This window comes from Dermacentor variabilis, chromosome 6 (genome assembly GCF_050947875.1).
Source record: "Dermacentor variabilis isolate Ectoservices chromosome 6, ASM5094787v1, whole genome shotgun sequence".
Taxonomy (NCBI): domain Eukaryota; kingdom Metazoa; phylum Arthropoda; class Arachnida; order Ixodida; family Ixodidae; genus Dermacentor; species Dermacentor variabilis.
This window is the reverse complement of record NC_134573.1, coordinates 46,609,896-46,628,646: the sequence shown is the minus strand read 5'-3', so window position 1 is coordinate 46,628,646 and position 18,751 is coordinate 46,609,896. Positions and strand designations below refer to the sequence as shown.

The 18,751-nt window shown below is 51.6% G+C and overlaps 1 protein-coding gene across 1 annotated transcript in view; it reads left to right on the top strand.

Moving 5' to 3' along the window:
- Window positions 1-18,751, top strand: part of LOC142584780 (uncharacterized) — a 68,646-nt gene that overhangs the window by 39,360 nt on the left and 10,535 nt on the right. The gene's annotated exons all lie outside the window — the stretch shown is intronic.

Here is an 18,751-nt window from a genome sequence, read left to right as displayed (position 1 = left end):
CTTCAAATAATAAACATGAAGAAAGTGGATAAACCGAGAGGCCCGTGTTTTAGTAATCAAAAGGATAGACAGTTGGGCGAGTTGGTACGGTAACGTGATTTTGGCTTCTAGCGCGAAGTGAAACAGGGACACAGAAAGGAGCAGGCAGGACGAGCGCTCGTCCTGTCTGCTCCTTTCTGTGTCCCTGTTTCACTCCGCGCTAGAAGCCAAAATCATTTTAGTAATCATATCGTAAGAAGCCAACAAACGCATACCAAGGACGACATAGGATAAGTTACTTGTACTTAGTTATTGAATTAAAGAAACGATAAATTAATGGAACTGACAGTGAATTAAAAATTCAGAGCCCTTCCACTACGGGAAGATGGAAGACCAGCGAATCTGTATTGCTCAATAGCTGTTAGGTTCTGTCTGGTGGTAACGCTATATTGGTCGAGTAAAGGTACAAATACATAACTCCGTTGTTTGTATCGTCTTTTTATTTTGTTTGTTGTTTATGATCATTTTTTATTATTTTTAATGTATTTTTAATTCATATTTTTTATTTTACTTTTCATTCCTTTTTTATTTTATAGATTACACTGACATTTCGACACGCATCGCCATAGACTAGCGGTTGGGGAACAGCCTTTATCGCTCCGGCGCATTGTTTTTTCTAGCTGTGAAAAAAGACGGCGACGACGAACGCGCCAGCAGTGGCGATAGCGCGTTTGCGCGGTAGGCGCCGGGAATTTTGTAACAGTCATTTTTGGAAAAGTTCCACAAAATATTTTTTCAAAACATCCGTTCTTACCCTTGTGCCTGGGACCTCTTTGGGCCTCACGTGTGACAAGGGCAGTTCGAGGGCGCGTTACAGGATTCCGTGCCTACAGGGTTAAGTGCCATTGAACTTGGAGCCTTTATGCACTATAACCAGGATCGGCCCCACATGTTGATTTGTTTTTGTCAACATGTCGGGTGGGGGGGACACATGTTTTCCCAGATCCTAGCCATGAACAGCTTCGCTGTAAAAACAATTTGCCTGCAGGTGATGAACAATCCCACGTCTTCGCATTACGCGCGCGATGCTCTAACCGACCGAGCTACCGCGGCGCCGTTCTAACCATCCACTTTCTCGGGTATTTATGTCTCACTACTAGAACTAACCTTGGGAGTGTAAACTAGGGCCACCACTCACAAATAATAAACATGGACGTTCCAAGGTACGGGTTCATGAAAGAGTACGCCAAAGAATTTTATGCTGCTAACAGGATGTACAATATCGTCTCGAAATTTTACTCCACAGTTACTCCTGATTTACAGATTAAATATTATCTATTTTGTTTTTGCAATATTCAGTTCAAGCTGATACACTTCTAGTTAAATGGAAAGCTGCTCTAGCCAAACAAAGCCCTCTTTCCTCATTCATATCAATAATAATTAAAAAGAAACTTTGAAGGACGCTTAGGCGTCAGCTTTAATAGTGGAACGCGCTAGCACCCAAAGATCCCTGACCGCTTCTCACGCTTCCCGGTAATTGCAGCTTATGCATTCGTAATGTTTACCGCGAAACACTGGCGGTGAACGCTATGCACGAAGGCGAGCTTTGTGGTAGAAAGGCGGCCTCTTGTGTGCGCCGATACCAAGGTTAGTGCACAGCCGCGCCGAAAGCTTACGTGATTTTCAGGTTTATGCTATTGTTTAGCACTTTTAATATTTCAGTCTGAGAAGATTGAACGTAAACGGGGTGTGCTGTCGGTTTTTTGTTTCACAACATTTGTTTGCGGGCTGTCAATCTCAAAATTCCGAGGAATAATTTTGTCAAGAATGTAAGACAAGGTATGAGCAACCTTAGATATAGAACGATGTGGCAATATAAGCTCCATATACGGCATGTCATATAGCAAGGCGTGGCATATACATGTACCTAAATATATACGGCAATCTTCGCTCACGGGACGCCAATGCCGGCGCCGACGCCGACACCGGATTTTTGGGTCTTTAGCGCTTTCGCGTTAAATGTTTGTGGCTAGCATAGTCAGCCTCCTGAAGCTGTGCGCGAGTGCAATTATCTACGAAAAGTAGAAAACTGGTGCCTTGATCATCAAACACATATGTTCAGACGAATAACGTCAGTTGGAGCACATACAACAAAATATATTAAGCAATGAAAGGAAGGTTACCGATATCTCTTGAAAGGAAAGCGTATCTTGAATGTATTCGCCCCGAGAAAAGACGCTGAAACTTGGCGAATAAAATCTAGCTTGAGAAGAAGTGCAGAACTTTCACAATGAGCGATAGAACAAAAAAAAATGAAAGCAGTAACACAAATAGACAGCGACACGACCATGAACAGGCGCGGTGTGTTTGACTTCAGGATTCAGGAAACCATAGTGAAGGTGGATATTTCGATGACGAAAAACGAGAGAGAGAGAGAGAGAGAGAGAGAGAGAGAGAGAGATTTTTTGAAAAGGCAGATTAGCCAGCGTATTTTCACTTACGTGCTTCTCCGCAGGGAACGGGGCGAAGGAGTATAATGGCCCTAGAGGAAAGTGGTCAAATGCAGATACGAAAAAGACAAGTGCCGAACTTACGTTATTATTGCCAGCAGAATAAGCGTCCGAGGCGATGGAAAGAAAATAAAATGACAGTTTTGATGAGATGACATGTGTGGGTCATAGTTTAGAGAGCAAGGGTCATAGTTCAGAGAGTATATTGTTCAGTATACAAGAAGTCCAGGGCCTTTGCGCTGTTTTGATGGGCAAGACCAGGGACCCAGCATTCGTGTCAATGTCAAGGGGCCTTGGTCGAGCTTTTTCAGGTTGATTTTAAATAGATGTCCCTTGTCTCTGTAAGCTGGGTCTGTAGATGTCACGGCGCCGCAATTGGCTCAACATGGACTTGTTTTTGGCATTCCGAGAAATAAGACTGTTCATGTGTGCAACATTTAGCAGAAGTCCCTAATATGGGTCTCCATGGGCCTTGGTAAACATTGTGGTAGCCTTGATTGAAGTTCTGCGTCCATGATGAAAAATAAATTGTAGTGCATGAAGACGAAGACCATGCTCTGTGCCGTCAATTACGTACATAGCATTTCGCCCAAGCTGATCCTCACTTTTATTGAAAAACAACGAAAGACAATAAAAGTACAGGCATATGTTGTTTACATGGAATGAGTCTCTAACCACTCCGCTCTCACACTCGGACCTACAAAGTTTTAAATACAGCCTCGTGTGTAGCTGACACCATCAGTGAAGAGATCCGAAGGCATAGTCACCAAAGAGTGTGTGTGACTCTTCTTGGAGTTCGCCCCGGACACTCGTAGCGAGCGGTCGCATTCCCCCTCGCTCCGACGACCACGGCACTCGCTACAGCCCTCGTTGTGAGAGTTTTTTTTTTTTTATCCCTAACCCTAGCTACTTGTTAACCTTCTCCCACGACAGCGCTCTTGAGCGTAGCCCTTTTTAGGGCTCCCAGGGGAGAAGGTATGAACCTGTAGCCGGCCGTTCCGGCCCTTGGTTGGACCCTGACATGGATGACACCCAGGACACAGTGCCCGGGTTTCGTCTCGGCACACCACAGCCTCGCTCGCGAGCACTGGACTTGCTACTTTTGGAGGCCCGCCGTGTGCTAGGAGGTTCGGAAGGGATGCCAAAGCGCCTGTCACCGACAACCCGTAAGAACGCCGGCCGCAAGAACGCCAACCGCCACGCACGTGGCAACCGCCATCGCCGAGAGGCCGCCAACACCACTGCCGCCGCAGCATCTCTCGCCGAGTTGGAAAGCGACAACAATGCCTCAGCGCCTACGTCTCCGAGTAGCAGCACGATCTCCTCCTCGCGGGCCACCAGCTCTGACAGCACGGAGTCGTCGCCATCGCTCAGCGCCTCGTGTAGCGGGTCACCAACCTCTAATCCCACGAGGTCTGATCGTTCGTCGTCTGCATCATTGCCTGCCTCACCGCTGACTCGCGTTGACAACGAAACTACGACCGCGGCAGCGACGGAAAGCAGCCCACCGCCATCTCTCGAAGCTCCGCAACATGGCGAAAAACAAGCGAACGACTCCCGCCGGCGCCATGACAGCCACCCGGCATCACCTTCCCTAGCACTCCACGTGGCAGCGGTTGCCGAGCATTCGCAGAACGGGCCAGCTCCCCAAGCAAGCGCCGACAAGTCGAACGGGGAACAACAAAAGCCCCCACTGGCCGAGCCACCCACTCGTCCGCGCCCGACAGAGCGAGAGGGAGAGGGTCAGTCTCCCTCGCCAATGACTCACGCCGGGGCCGCACCTGCGACAAGCTCTCAAGGTATGAGCAACGACGGCGCCGAAGTGAAAAAGGCAATGGGGGAAGGAATGCACTCCTCAACCGACCCAGCTAGCTCGGCGCACCCGCGCCCCAGCTGTGTTCTCGGGCCGCTCCAGCCGCTCGCTCCGCAAAGCAGCCAGCAGCAACAGCCCCACACCGAGCCAGAACGTCGCCCAGCACTCATCTCCGCCTCGGATTCAACCGAGCAGGCTAATAAACACAGCGCTAATCACCCCTCACTACCCAAGAGGGCCGGGAAAAGGAAGCCGCGCTACAGGCCTCTCGAGATGATCCCTCATACACCCTCGGTCGACGGCCCAGCTCCAGGAGAACGCGCTGACACGATCCTGTTTCGTCCCCAAGGGAAGAAAGGCAACTTCCTGAGACTGACGCAAGAATCTATCGCCGCACAGCTCTCAGCTATTCAGGGAGCACACCGCGTGCGGGTGAACTTTCGACGGAATGTTGTCGCCGTGGACGTGCTCCCGGAGGCAGAACTGTCACATCTCCTACAAGTCCGCACCGTCGGCGATGTGCCAGTGAGGGCGAAAGCTCTCACAAAAAACACCTGTGCTGGCACCATCTTCGGTGTCGACCGCTCGTTCGACGCGGACACAATAAGAGACCACCTTGAAGCCTCCGTGACCGTCCTCTCATGCGAGCGCAGGGGCCACAACATAGCGGTGCGATTCGCCGGCAACGCCGTTCCAGCCGAAGTGCTCCTCTTCAAGCAGCGTCGCACGGTTCGTCCCAGACTCCCGCGGCCACTCCAGTGCGACCGATGCGGCTTGTTTGGTCACGCCGGCGCAACATGTTCGCGCGATGCCCGCTGCCTCCGTTGCGGAGAATCACACGCCACCGCCGACTGCACAGCGCAGAGGCCGCGCTGCATTAACTGCAGCGGGAATCACGCAACCTCGGAGCCGCGCTGCCCCAACTGGCAAATGGAGAGGAAGGCTGCCGTACTGTTGTCACTGTCGCCAGAGCCTCTCACGCGACAGCAGGCGATCGCTAAAGCTCGCGCCTCATCAGACGCCATCCGACGGAAGCAAGGAGCAGCCACCCGTCCTTCCGCGGTCGTACAACCTGGGTTGTCATATAGAGACGCGCTCAGCGGTGGCGGCGCCCAGCCGGCGGAGCAATCGCAGACGGAACAGCCCACTACCTCCGCCACCTCCGATCCAAAGGATGCAGTTATCGCGGCCCTCGCAGCAGCACTGCGCGTCCTCATAGAGACAGCAGCGATGGACGACACCACTCGGCAAATGTGCGTCGCGGCACTTGCAGCCCAGCAAGCCCTGCCCCAGCATGGATAGGCGATCTCCGAAACGTCGGCCGCGCATCCTCCAGTGGAATGTCCGCTCGTTGCGCTGCCGTCACGCTGAACTCGCCGAGCACCTCTCACTACACGAATACGATGTGCTCGCGCTACAAGAAACTTACGCGCGTCCCGGCGAGTTTAACCTCCCCGGATTTGTGGCCTATGTTGCGTTTCGCCTGCGACACGTGGTTTTGCCGGCGCGACTGCGGCGGGGCGGCAGACATTTTGGCCCGATCGTCGTCGCCGCAACACTCATCGCCAGGTGTTTCCAGGCGCGACTGCGGCGATGCGACCGCCTAGGGATCATCCTCGCATTCCAGTCATTGTGCCCGAAACAGGCGATGCCAAAGCAGGGATCTCATTCCAGTCATTGTGCCCGAAACAGGCGATGCCAAAGCAGGGATCTCGTTCCAGTCATTGTGCCCGAAACAGGCGATGCCAAAGCAGGGACCATCCTCTCATTACAGTCATTGTGCCCGACCGGCAGCGCTACAACAGGGTGCTACGAGATCGTGCTCGACAGGGTGCTACGAGATCGTGCTCGACAGGGTGCTACGAGATCGTGCTCGTCATGGTGCTACGGCATCGCTACGACAGTGTGCGTCACCATTAGCCCATTGTACATTCACGTGCTCGTCTTTTGAGGGGTTCCTTCTTGCCCTCAACTGCGAGAGTATAAAAACAGCTGCCCCCGGACGCCAAAAGGAGGGCTCCGATTTCTTCTGTTGAGTGAAGTGCTCTCCCGTCTCTCTACTTCGGTCAAACCTGACCACCAACTCTTTGCGATGTTAAAATAAACAAGTTGTTTCGTTGTTACCAGTCGACTCATGCTTTGCCGGGACCTTCGGATGCTTCCAGTTGTACCCCAGGCCGCCAGGCCAACGCTACCCTTGGGGCTTGCGACCCAGGTACAACCACGGGCGTCAGCGCCGAGTTCCCAACAGATCGTACAAGTGTCGCGATCAAAACACCTATCACAGTGCCACCGAATGCCAGTCGCAGACCTGCAACAAGACTCATTGCTGCGACCCGCTGCATTCGCCTGGACGGTCCCGCGCATCTCTGTATGTTCGCGCATGTCTCGCGCAAGCCGACGTAAATGTCACCGACATCGTGACCAGTGGAATCGAGTGCGTGGCCGTGACTGTGCGTGTTGGGGGTGCCGACACCTGTGTCGCCAGTGTTTATGTTCGGCCCGTGCGTCGGTGGGACACCTCGTTCGTGGTTGCGCTTGTCGCTCGCATCGGAGGTGACTGTGTGGTGTTGGGTGACTTCAACAGTCACCACACAACATGGGGGTGCCCGCACACCGAGCCGCGAGGTAGGGACTTGCTGAACTCCATCCTCTCTGCGGGCCTCCTACTTCTCAACACCGGCAGTCCCACATTCGTGCGCCGGGGTGCGCGGAAGAGCGCCATCGACTTGTCGCTTGTGAGCGAGGGTTGCCACTACGAGTGGCGACGCAGCCCCGACACTCAGGGCTCCGATCATTACCCGATCTCCCTCGAGCCGCACGCTACAGCCCATGGACCGCGGCGCTCCTATCGTGTTACCGACTGGACACAGTTTCGGAAACTCTGTGCCACGCCCCCTACTGCGAACACGGACTTCCTGACTCACGTGACACGTTGTGTCGACGCCGCCACGAAATGCTGTTCTGTGCCTGCGGGAACGCCGGTGCCCGACATCAAGCTGCTTAACCTTCGAGCTGTCCGGCGCCGCGCTGAACATCGAGCCATCAAGAGTGACAGGAGAGAGGATTGGACTCTCTACAATCGCCTTGATGCGGCGTGCCGCCGTCATGCCAGGCAGCGGCGCAATCAGAGCTGGAGCAGTTTGTGTGTGTCGCTCGACGATACGCGCAACAGATCGCGCCCGTGGCGCATTCTCGGCGCTCTCCTTCGACCAAAGGTCCCTCGCTGTCCTGCACTTTCCATCGCGGTCGCACAGGGCTTGAGCGCAGAGCAGCTCGCGGACGCGTTCGCCGCCGCTTTTGCACCGCCGCCGCCGTTGCTTCCGCCCGATGGCCCAGTTTTCGAGCTTCCCGAGCTTCCTGAGCACAACAAAGCCGCTCTCCTCGCGCCGCTTCGCTACTTCCCGACGAACGGAATTCTGCAGCAGGTGAAGGCGCTGTGCACGGAGGACTTCACCTTGAGCGAGCTCCGCATCGTGCTCAACGCTCGTAGGCGACGTTCTGCGCCGGGCGCGGATGGAATCACCTACCAGACGTTGCGAAACATCGACGACGAGCAGCTCCCATCGCTGTTGGAGGTGTACAACCGCATCTGGCGCACCGGCGTCGTCCCTCCCGAGTGGAAAGAAGCAACCGTGGTACCTCTCCTCAAGAGTGGCAAACCGCGAAGCAGCGTGAGCTCCTACCGCCCGGTTTCACTCACGTCTGTCGCCGGTAAGACATTCGAAGCTATGGCACTTCGTCGTCTGGAGTGGATTGCGGCGGCACTTGACGCATTCGCTCCCGAGCAGAGCGGCTTCCGCCGGCTGCGCGCAACGGCTGACGCCCTGGCCGAGGTTGTCGCTACTCTCGAGCAGGCGGCGAGCCGTTGCGAGGCCGGCTACCTCGTCCTGCTTGATGTACAGGGCGCCTTCGATGGGCTGCCGCATTCTACGATCGTCAGTGCGCTGCACGAGCTCGGCGTCACCGACCGGCTACTCGACTACGTGCGAGCCTTCTTGTCTGATCGCACGCTTCGGGTGCGGGTTGGAGGTGCGCTCAGCCGGCCGCGCAGTGTGTTTTCTGGTGTTCCGCAGGGCAGTGTTTTGAGCCCCTTTTTGTTTAATCTTGCCCTCGCGCGACTTCCGGACTACATCCCAAAAGCGATGTCGCACGAAGTACGGGTTGCAATCTACGCTGACGACATCGCCCTCTTTGCGACTGGCCCTACTCAAGTCGGCTATCAGGTGCGTGCATCTGTCCAGACTGCAATTGACGCGGTGGACCAGTACATGGGAAGCATCGGGCTCCAGCTGTCGGTGACCAAAACAGAGGCACTACTGGTACACCCGCGAGGAACGCGAGCACGTTCCGAAGCGCCACCGCTGACTCTGCGCCGTTGCCCGCTCCTGTGGCGCAAGAGCGTCCGTTACCTCGGCCTGCAGATCGACTGCCGAGTCAACTTCAATGCGGCCGTCTCCCACATCTGCAAGCAATCAAGGAAAGTCGCCAGCGCCGCCCGCTCTCTTCTCGCGCGTGGACACGGATGCACGCCGCAACTCGCACTGCGCGTTTACAACTCTGTGGCCACATCGAGGGCACTCTACGCCCTCCCCACCACCAACGCTCGAGCGGCGAATTGGAATGCCATTGACATGGCGCACCGTACTGCGGTGCGAGAATTATACGGCCTCCCCCGCTCCTCCCAAGTAGGGGCGACACTCGCGGAAGTGGGCAACTGGCCGCCATCGCTTCGTGCACGAAAGCAGGCGCTCCACCACATTGAGCGCCTGCAGCGCTCACCACAGGGCCAGCGGCTCGTCTGCAGACTCCACTCCCTGCCGAACTCGGGAATGGGCAAGTGCGCCACCGAGTTCTCAAAGCTCATCGGGTCGTCGCCACAGTTCGTCTCCCTGCCGTACTACTCCAGTCTGCTCGACGTGAACATCGCGGTGCCTGGCGTCGCATCAAAGCGCCGAACTGCGGTGTGCGCCATGAGGCAGGAGACCGCCTCCCTACTGCACGAGCGACTGGCCGGACGACTTCTCGTCTACACCGATGGCTCGGTGACGCCGGACGGGTCTGGTGCTGCGGCTTGCACGGCACCGGCCATCTCGGAAACGCGCCAGTGCCGACTGCGCTTTGCCGCGTCATCGACAGTGGCCGAACTCGCCGCCATCGATCTCGCTGCCGACCTTCTTTTGGAACATCCGAACATTGTGTCAGCGGCCATTCTCACTGACTCTCGTGCGGCGCTTTGCATGCTGGCCAGGGACTACGGCGGAGTGCCCCTTGTTGTTCGAGTTGGCTGCAAGCTGCGACACATCGTGAATCAAGGCTGCGACCTGGCGCTTCAATGGATACCCGCGCACATCGGATTGCCAGGCAACGAGGAGGCTGACTCCCTCGCCAAAGCGGCGCACGGTGAGCGCTTTCCCCTCACCCACTTGGTGACGAGCTTCGACGCGGCCAAGACAGCGGTTCTGCGCAGCCTCACTGCGCAACATCCCGATCGGCGCGTCGCGGCGGGAACGCCCCCGCGCCTGCTCCCGCGTGCGGGCCTCTCTCGGGCTGACTGCGCCTTCCTTCTCCGCCTGCGCATCGGCTGCTACAAAACAGCGGCGCGCACACACAGGCTCACGGGAACCGGCAGCCCCGTGTGTGGTAACTGCGACGACGTGGAGACACTAGAACACCTTCTGCTTCACTGCCCGGCCTTCGAGACCGAGAGGGAGGCTCTGTACGCCTCCTACCGCCGATATGGCTTGCCATGCACCACCCTGCAGTGCCTACTCTTCCCCAATGCTCACAGTTCCATCACCAAGCGTGCATTTTCGGCATTGATGGAATTCTGTGAAGCAACACACCTCAGAGCGCGGCTGTAGGCCCCGCAAACGCTTTGCTACATTGTCGCATTTTCTTTTTCGCTATTCCGGTCTCTCTCTCCTTTTTACTTCCGGCCACTATCTCCATCTTTTTCTCCCCACACCCCTTTCCCCGTGCAGTGCTGTTGAGGTGTCCTCCTGTGAGAGACAGTTACGGCACTGCACTTATCTCTTCCATTTCTCTTTAAAAATCACTTCACACTCTTCTTGAGTCTGCGGCATCGGTAGCCAGCTCCTCCATATCGCTTCCCTTGGCTCAGGGCATCGCAGGCGGCAGTCACTATGGTTGCGCACAATGGCAGTGCGTCAAAGCGTCGAACCACCAAATTTAGAATCGACCCGACATACGTACTTGCCGTCACTGGAAACGGAAACACTCAGTCCGCCTCACGTTAGGGTCAATGACTCCACGCAGAGAATCTCGAAGTTAAATCTGTCCTTGATCCTGGTGGTAGCTTCACTCGAAAATTTTTTTTGTAATTTGGCTGTGAGTCCGCGTATAAGCGCTGTGGCGCATGACTGCTGTTCATTCTGATTTCGAGTGAATCCGGCTTGTCCTCATTTCGCTTACTGAGTGAATTATACAAGGTTCTCCAACTATCATGCATCAAGACTTAAAAGAAAGAACAGTAGCGCTACTCAGCCGCGAGATATGTTTTTTTACTGAGATTTATTTCGCTTATTGCAATTAATTATCTAACTTGACAAGTACTGTTCAAATTATGAAATTGTGAATGAAACATTCCTAGGCACCCCAAAATGATATCTAACTGTGGTGTTTTCAGCGACATACTAAATGCGTACAATTTTTTCCGACTGGCAAAGGAGCGTCACAAAATCTTGTCACGTAGCAGTGACGGTAAAGAACACAGTAGCTATACTTGGAATGACGAAAGTAACGTTTATCAGACAAACCTGTGCCCACAAAAACAAGCTACACTTAAAGCACAGCGTTAGCCGCGGACACTGTCGGCGATCGTCGAAATCTGATCTGCCGGTCAAGTGCGTCGGCTTTTAAAGACGAGCCATCGAACTATCCAGAGTAATCGCTGACGCCCGTGTGTCTTCCAGAAAGTTCTACATCATGTTCGCGTTGTGCATACATCCAATCAGATTACACATGGCTCGGTAACAACAGACAGCGCATAGAACCATCCATAACATTTCAAAGACATCCGATACATGCAGGTGCATCCCGCGCTGAGCGATAACGTTTGTTAGACGGTGAAAAGCGCTCACCCAACAACGACAAACAAGTCCACGTGTCAATATGAAAAATACCACGTTACTTCGCTCCCACCCATATCATAAAGCGACGCCCTCAAATAAGCTGATTCAAAGCAACTGAACTGCCTGTCGCGAAGCCGAAGAGACAGTGCATTAGCATGATAATGGTACGAAAGGAGCACCAACAGCAGGTCTTGCATTTCGCAGCAATTCCTTCCTCTCATTTCTACGGCACACTTGTTATCCATCTCTCAAGGCCGACTGATCCCGTTGATTAAAAAAAGCCCCTTGATAATGCGGCCGAAGCGCCGGTCTGACCACGCACAAAACGCAAAAAGCAATAGAATAGGCATAGAATATTTCAATATCCCGGCTCTGCTCACACCGCATCGAAAAAGTGCGCGCGCCGCTATATTTCGTGCCAGATATTCGCTTCGTGCCAAAGCCAAATGAAAGCGGCAGTCTATTTTTCATGAGAGTGTATACGCACTGCAAAAACAGGTTCATGGCGTAAAATAAAAGCGAAGTAAACAGACCGGTAAGCGACCCACGTGGTGAGAAAAGGCAAAACCGATGCGTTCAAGAAAGTAAATAACCACATCCACATGAGCCGAATTGGCAATCGGGATGCCTGCACAAAAAAAAAAAAATTTAACAAGGCCATCAGATTTCAGTGTGCCCTTATTCGTAAGCCCCATTGAACACCAGCTGCTGCCTAGAGGACGTGTTCGAATAGGTCTACTTCTGCAGCTACGTAATACTGTGTCCCTTTGATCAATCTTCAGTGGCTTTCTTGATGACCGAAGCTTGAATTCTACGGTAGGCATCCGTTATCCTTGTCTTGAGCTAATCTTATGTGCCTTTTGATCTTGTATTCGCGATCTTTCACATAACCTCGGAGAAAGAAATCGAGTGGAGAGAGGTCGGGTAACCTAGCCGACCAATTTATAGGCCCGTGCCTTCCAAGCTATTGCACAATTAAAGTCGCATCCAGCCAGTTTCGTGCTCGGCTGCTGCTGTGTGTGGGTGCCCCGTCTTGCTGATGCCGCAGAAGTGGAAGACGCGAAAGCGTGACTTAGCTGAGAAACTCATCAACCGCTCCTTCATGGATTTCGTCCACGTAACGCTGTCCGGTCAGTGTCTGATCGAAGAATATGGGACCGATTATAGCACCTGCGTGAAATCGGCACCACACATTGCACGACCACACGTACTGGAGCCAATTGCGCTGTACCCGTTATGGATTGGAGTCGCTTGGATAGTGTGCATTATACAAAATTACGTGGGCGTTTCTGCGAAAATCGGGTTCATCTGTGCACATGACGTTGCTCAAAAAGTCCGGTGACTCATCGGCTTTTTTGGACCCAATTCGAGAAATCTAGGCGATTCTGCAGGTCCCTTTTTTCCATGCATTGGTGCTGGTTAAGGTGGCACGGGTGAAAGGCTGTCACAATCCTCCAAACTGAGGGCTTGGAAATTGGTACCTGGGCGGCCACGTCCCGCACGCTAGCCTGAGGGTTTGAGGCCATAAATGCTAGAACATGCGTGCGTAGGCTAGGACTCAAAGGTGGAATCATCCGCCGCTGTTTCTTGAAACTGCCAGTTTGTCTCGGGTTTTCATAATTTCTGATGATTGTTGATGCGTTTGGTCTGCCACCACGCTTCCATGACTGATATATATTTGCGGCCTTCCTCTTGTTGCCACTTGCAGCTCCCAAGGTAAGGATGATTTTTTCCTTGTGCTCACTAGCGAAAAACATGGCGACTGGGACGAAACAAAGCGTACCTTTAAACATTAGCACTGATGTTTTCAATTCGCTTTTATAGTGATAGGTCTTGTGGCAAAAGAAAGCATCCGTGCATTTCATCTGTATACGCTAAGATCAGTGCTATTCCAGCTTGTTCCCAATTAACAGCAAAAGCGACGTGTTACTTCGACCGAGGCGCGGCAGAGAAGGCACTAGTTCGATCAAGATCTTTTTTCTTTGTCTCCTTTATTTCGTTCTGGCTAACTGAGAGGGAGCATGTTCCACGGCACTGCTTTATGTTCGGCTGCGAGCGCAATCACGCGGTATTCTCCATATTTCGTAAGCTTTATTTATCAATTGTATAAAATCTGTACACAATTAGCACGTCACTGAATATGCCGCAGTTAGATGTCCCTTGGCTGTGCCTAGAAATTCATCATTAATACTTTGATAATTAGGATAGTAGATCTCGAGTTAGATAATTAATTCGAAGGACCTAATTAAATTTCAGTAAAAAAAGATTACCGGCAGCTACTCCACTGTACTGGGCACAATATGCACTAGATTTTTTTCGGGTAACGCATTGCTCGTTTTTAAATCTCACTGAAAGTTTATTGGGACACCCTGTATATATTTATGACCTCTTCGTGCAACCGATGTTTCCATCCCTATTATATGTAATAAATTATTCGAAACGTTTTTTTTTTCATGAGTCGTTAGCATTCTTTACTGTAAAGAAAAGTAATACTGAGACACATATCATTCACGTGCATTTGACAGGCTGTTGATAAAGGACTCTGCCGAAGGGGTCACTGAAGGCTACATGTCTTTTTTTTTACAGGGTCAAAAAAGCACGCGAAGCAATTTGTAGCGAGGTAAACATACAGCAACATATTCATTCTCTAAGCATAAGCTATCCACACCTTTACAAATAATGGTTCATTGGTTATTTCCTTTTCATTGAAAAATATAATGAAATATGTCCTGTGTATGTATTTAAATATGTTCTGTGTATAGTGTTTACAGTGTAAATTTAAAACGATGTTAAAGAAAGAAAATACGTATATGGCAGCTGCCGCTATTGCTTCAAAGGGGCTTGTCCTCCTATTGTCAGGATTTGCAGAGATGAAGTGAAAATTTGAATTTAAAGCCAAGCACGTCCGCGTCAACTGTGATGTAATAAGCTATTAGCTAAAATAAAGTTTTAAGTGAAAAGTCGAGGCTAGTCAAAAGAAACTTCAAGTGATGTGGGTGAAAAAACTCTAGTAATTACACTTTAGGTGTGTGTGGAGGGAGGGTAGCTTCGGCATTCGCCCACCCCCCCTGAAAACTTCGGAAGGAACTATGCAGGAGGGAGCAAATATGTCAGAGAGAGAGATGTAAATCATATCTTCAATAAGTTCTACGGATGGGCTATCATGCCTTCTTGCTTCTATCATCTAGATGCAGAGAGGATTGGGTAGGGGGTAGTGCTTTGTAGGGGGGGGCTGAGATTTATATGTACTCCTCTAGCCTCTCGCAGAAAGCAAAGTCGGCATACTTGACCTGACGGGCAAAAAAAAAATACAAGGGGGCCGAGGAAAGGAACACCAGACAGGACGAGGGCTAGCGTTATCGCTTGACCTCTCCGGTGTTCCTTTGCTCTGTCTCCGTGTTTATTGCACTTCAAGTCAAGTAAGAAACCTCACAAACTCGCCCTAATTTCAGATCTCATTAAGTTGACAAGGGTCCCAAAGATAATCTTTTAGTCGTTAGGCAGCTTTGTCTGGTTGACCAATTACATATAGGTTTTCGGACGTATTGGTGATGGCAGCGTTGACAAAATGTGTTTTCCACGCTACTTCTTTCGCACTCATAACAAGTGTTCTCCGTCGCCGATATGTATCTATGGCATCGCGGACAATGGCAACCTTATCCTATATGTCGCATGTCGTTCGCAGGTCCTCAGATCGTGTCTCACAAGACCGGTGTCAAAGCCACGCTTGTACGCTGAGGGCGAAGCACGGACGTAGTGTGTCATCCAAATTCGCACAGGACGGGATGCGACTCTGGGACAGAAAGCTGCCGAGGACTTATTTCCGGTCTTGTTTCGCGAACAGGGCGCTTTCCCATTAATCTCGGATTTTGACTTCCTCCTCTACTTTTTCGCTTGCTTTGTCGCTGTTTCCACCATTGTTTCTCTCGCCTTATACGTCAGTGGGAGACTGCATGGCGCGTTTTCCGCGAGCGAAAAACGTGAGGCGCGGCGAACGCCTGCGTTGCCGCCGACGCGCGAGCACCCGCACGAAAAAAGCGAGCGGCGCTTGGGCGTCGCGTTTTCCGGCTTGCCAGACAACATAACTCCCAATGACATGAATTGTCTCTGTTACCGCATATATAATATGCCCTTAAACTTACAGAACACTACAATAAAAATAATCTAGACAGCGACATTTTTGTCCGAAGTGTACTTATCAAGCTTAATATCAAGCAGCAAGATTGTGTGCGAAACTGCGACTATGCACCTTCCGCATGCTGAGAGGCCGCTGCTTGTTTACAACTTCACATAGAAAATAGTGTCGGCCGCTTACTGCCGAGCAGAAGAGGCGATTGCTACTATTAAGGGGGATGATGAGGGCATCTGCTATACCGTCTACGCTGAGAGTATATGCTATAGCTCTCCAAGCCTGGTTACGTTTGACCTTGTTCTTGTAATTGCGGTCGCGTAAGTCCCACAGGACGCGACGCTTCTCCACTTCAGTTATCAGGGCCTCGTTGAAGGTTGCTTTGTCCATTTTAGGTGAACACGATAAGCGAACCAACGCGATGAGCGAACGAAATCACGGTAGCACGTGCTACCTTTGACGCACGCGCCAGTTCTGCCGAGAGAAAAATATTGCGCCAGAGGGGTTCCGTCGAGATGCGTAAGGTCCCTCTAGAGATGCGTTGCGCAGAGAGCAGAGCCGTCTGGTGGCAAAACCAAAAACCAAAATGCCACGTGACCAAATTCCACGTGACTTATCTGAACTCTGATTGGCGGACGCGCCACGCGACGCGTTCTTCTTTTTTTTCTACTCCGAGCAGCAGCACGCGGCGGCGCGACTTCGTGACGGATCATGCTGGGCACGCGTGAAAATGACGCGCCCGTCCTACCATCCGCGCGTCAATCGCGCCTGAAATCGCGCCATGCGGTTCCGCCTACAGGGAGCAAGCACTGTTATAGCCAAAACTTATGGTGTCGCCCTTCCACGTCACTTGCTCGGGGTTTATGCGAAATCTCCATCGCGGCGTTGTGTGCGTCGTCTTTTCCGGGGATACCATGATGGCCAGGGACTCAGCTCTGTTTTAACCAGACACCTCGAGTTTCTAGAAGGGCTACAGCACGGCGTATTCTTCTGACTGATTCTAGTTTCGATGCGAACCACGCCCCCTGAGTGTCCGTGTAGGCGTAGATGGTGCTGTTTCAGTGATTACTAGCATGTTTTGATGGAGTGGCAGCAACCTGAAGGCTAAAAAAAATTTAGAGATTACCGTTACTAGTGGCAGCCATCGAGCGGAGGTAAAATATGGTCTACAGCTGCGCTTCACGAGGTATGAGGTGACCTGTTACTTTATGATTACCAGTTACACTATGGTTTGCGCTGTGCCCACGCAACGGCTACGATCTTTCTTTCTTTTCGACAGCAGCATCAATGTATATATGCCAAGTAAATTCATCTCCCGCTTCTAGATTTGGTCACAACCTCAGCTACTAGATGAGGTTGTGACCTGCCCAAGTTTCTCGCTATAGGTAGGTGGTCAATGAGCGTTGGCTGGTTGCACGGAGGTGAAGCATCGGGAGGAGAGTCGGCAGTATCATTTCTATTTCCCAGTCTCACAAGGATAGATCTCGTGCCATTTGTTCCTTACTGGTGGAGTATCATGCGCCGCCTCCTATACCTCACCTTTGTCGGAGATCACGTTTATCTGGGGCTGTTGTAATATCCACTGCTTTGGTGTAACGTAGTAACCCCTCACTATTCAATGGCTTCCAGATTTACTAGCTCTGCTATGGTCTCCTCTCGCCGGTTTAGAAAGCTGAATCGGTACTCATAGAGGACTTTAAAGGCAGAAGCGCATCGGTGAGTATCTTGAGCGTGGACTCTTTTTTTCTTCGAGCCTTTGTAGTGTCATGGCGAATCAAGTAGGCCGTCATACGCCCCCATGCTGACACTTGCTTGAGCCAAGTCGTCGGTTTTGCACCTTAGCCAGTGGGAGCGCCGATAACACTAACCAAAGTCAGTGGATGAATCCTACAGCTGTAAAGGCATACAATGAGCCATTCTGGGGAAATTTCGGGCAGAAAATTCATGTTTCCTATTGTTAAATGCGTGCATTTCTCCCGGAGATGCCGACAACACTGCCTTCTGAAAAGAATCAGAAAGTACATTGAAGCCAACAGCAGTGCTTCTTGCCGATAAAAAGAGCCACCCATTTTCTAAATGTTGACATCGTCAGCATAGTTGGTAAAGCCAATGCCTTCAATAGCTCGAAGAAGGGATGCAAGTTAGGCCACTGCTACAATGAATCTGCCGAGATAACAGCGTCATGAGGGACTCCCACGTTGTTTTTTGTGGACGCATCAATCTTTTCTCTGATTTTGATTTGTAAAGTTCGGTTCAAGCGAAAGACTTACACAAGCACAGTCATCGTCTTCGTATGTCTCTACTTATCACAGACGTCAGTACAGTTGCATGTGGTGTCGTGTCATACGCTTTCTTAACGTCGTCTGAAACCCAAATTTTTGAGTCTATCGATGTAAGAGCGGCGGCAATAACTTCTCTGATGAAGAGCAGGCAAAGTCATAGTTTCGCCCAAAAGGCGAAGCGTCAATTGCGACAGCGAATTAGTAGACAGCTATACGAAGTAAGGATAATAGCTTTACCGGCCGTATAAACTTGCAAACATAGGCATACCATACTCGCGGACGATTTTCTGTGGCTGTGAAGGGAAACCTGCGGGCGCGTGGCTGCTGCACATGTGTTTAGTCCGGCAGCGTTTGACGGAGCCTTTGGTTGTTCCGAACAGACGCTGAATCGACGCGGCTTCCACGTGCAGTGGTTTTTAGTTTCCCAGACGCGGAAGGGAAAAGCCACATAATAAGTAAGCATCTAGACTCAGTGGTGTGTTATGCCTTACTTAAGAATTACCAATAAGATGTTCACGTTTTGTCTTTCCCAGCCTAAACTAACGGGGATTAAAACGCGGGACTCTTTTCAGAAGCGCTCTCAATTGTGTGCTCTGTGCCTCCGTAGCTTTCCCTTCATAACCACAGATAATTGTCCGCGAGTATGACAAAATTAACAAGCATGGTGTCACGCGCGGACAAGCCAACATGAACACATCTCACTGGATGACCGCGGAAACTCGCTTTCAAAACGTTACAGTGAGGAAGTGCGGCAGCAGCAGCAAGCGAATTGACCTTCGTGCAGTCGCTCGCATCGACGCAAACTACGCCTTGAAAACTAGCGGAGCGCGGACTCTGTATTCATCGCAGATGGCGTTCAATATACAGCGGCCCTAAGGGCCCTCAATAAAACCTAAAGGTAGCGACATGCTTTTGTCTTGCCGCCGCAGCTGCTGCGAAGAGCA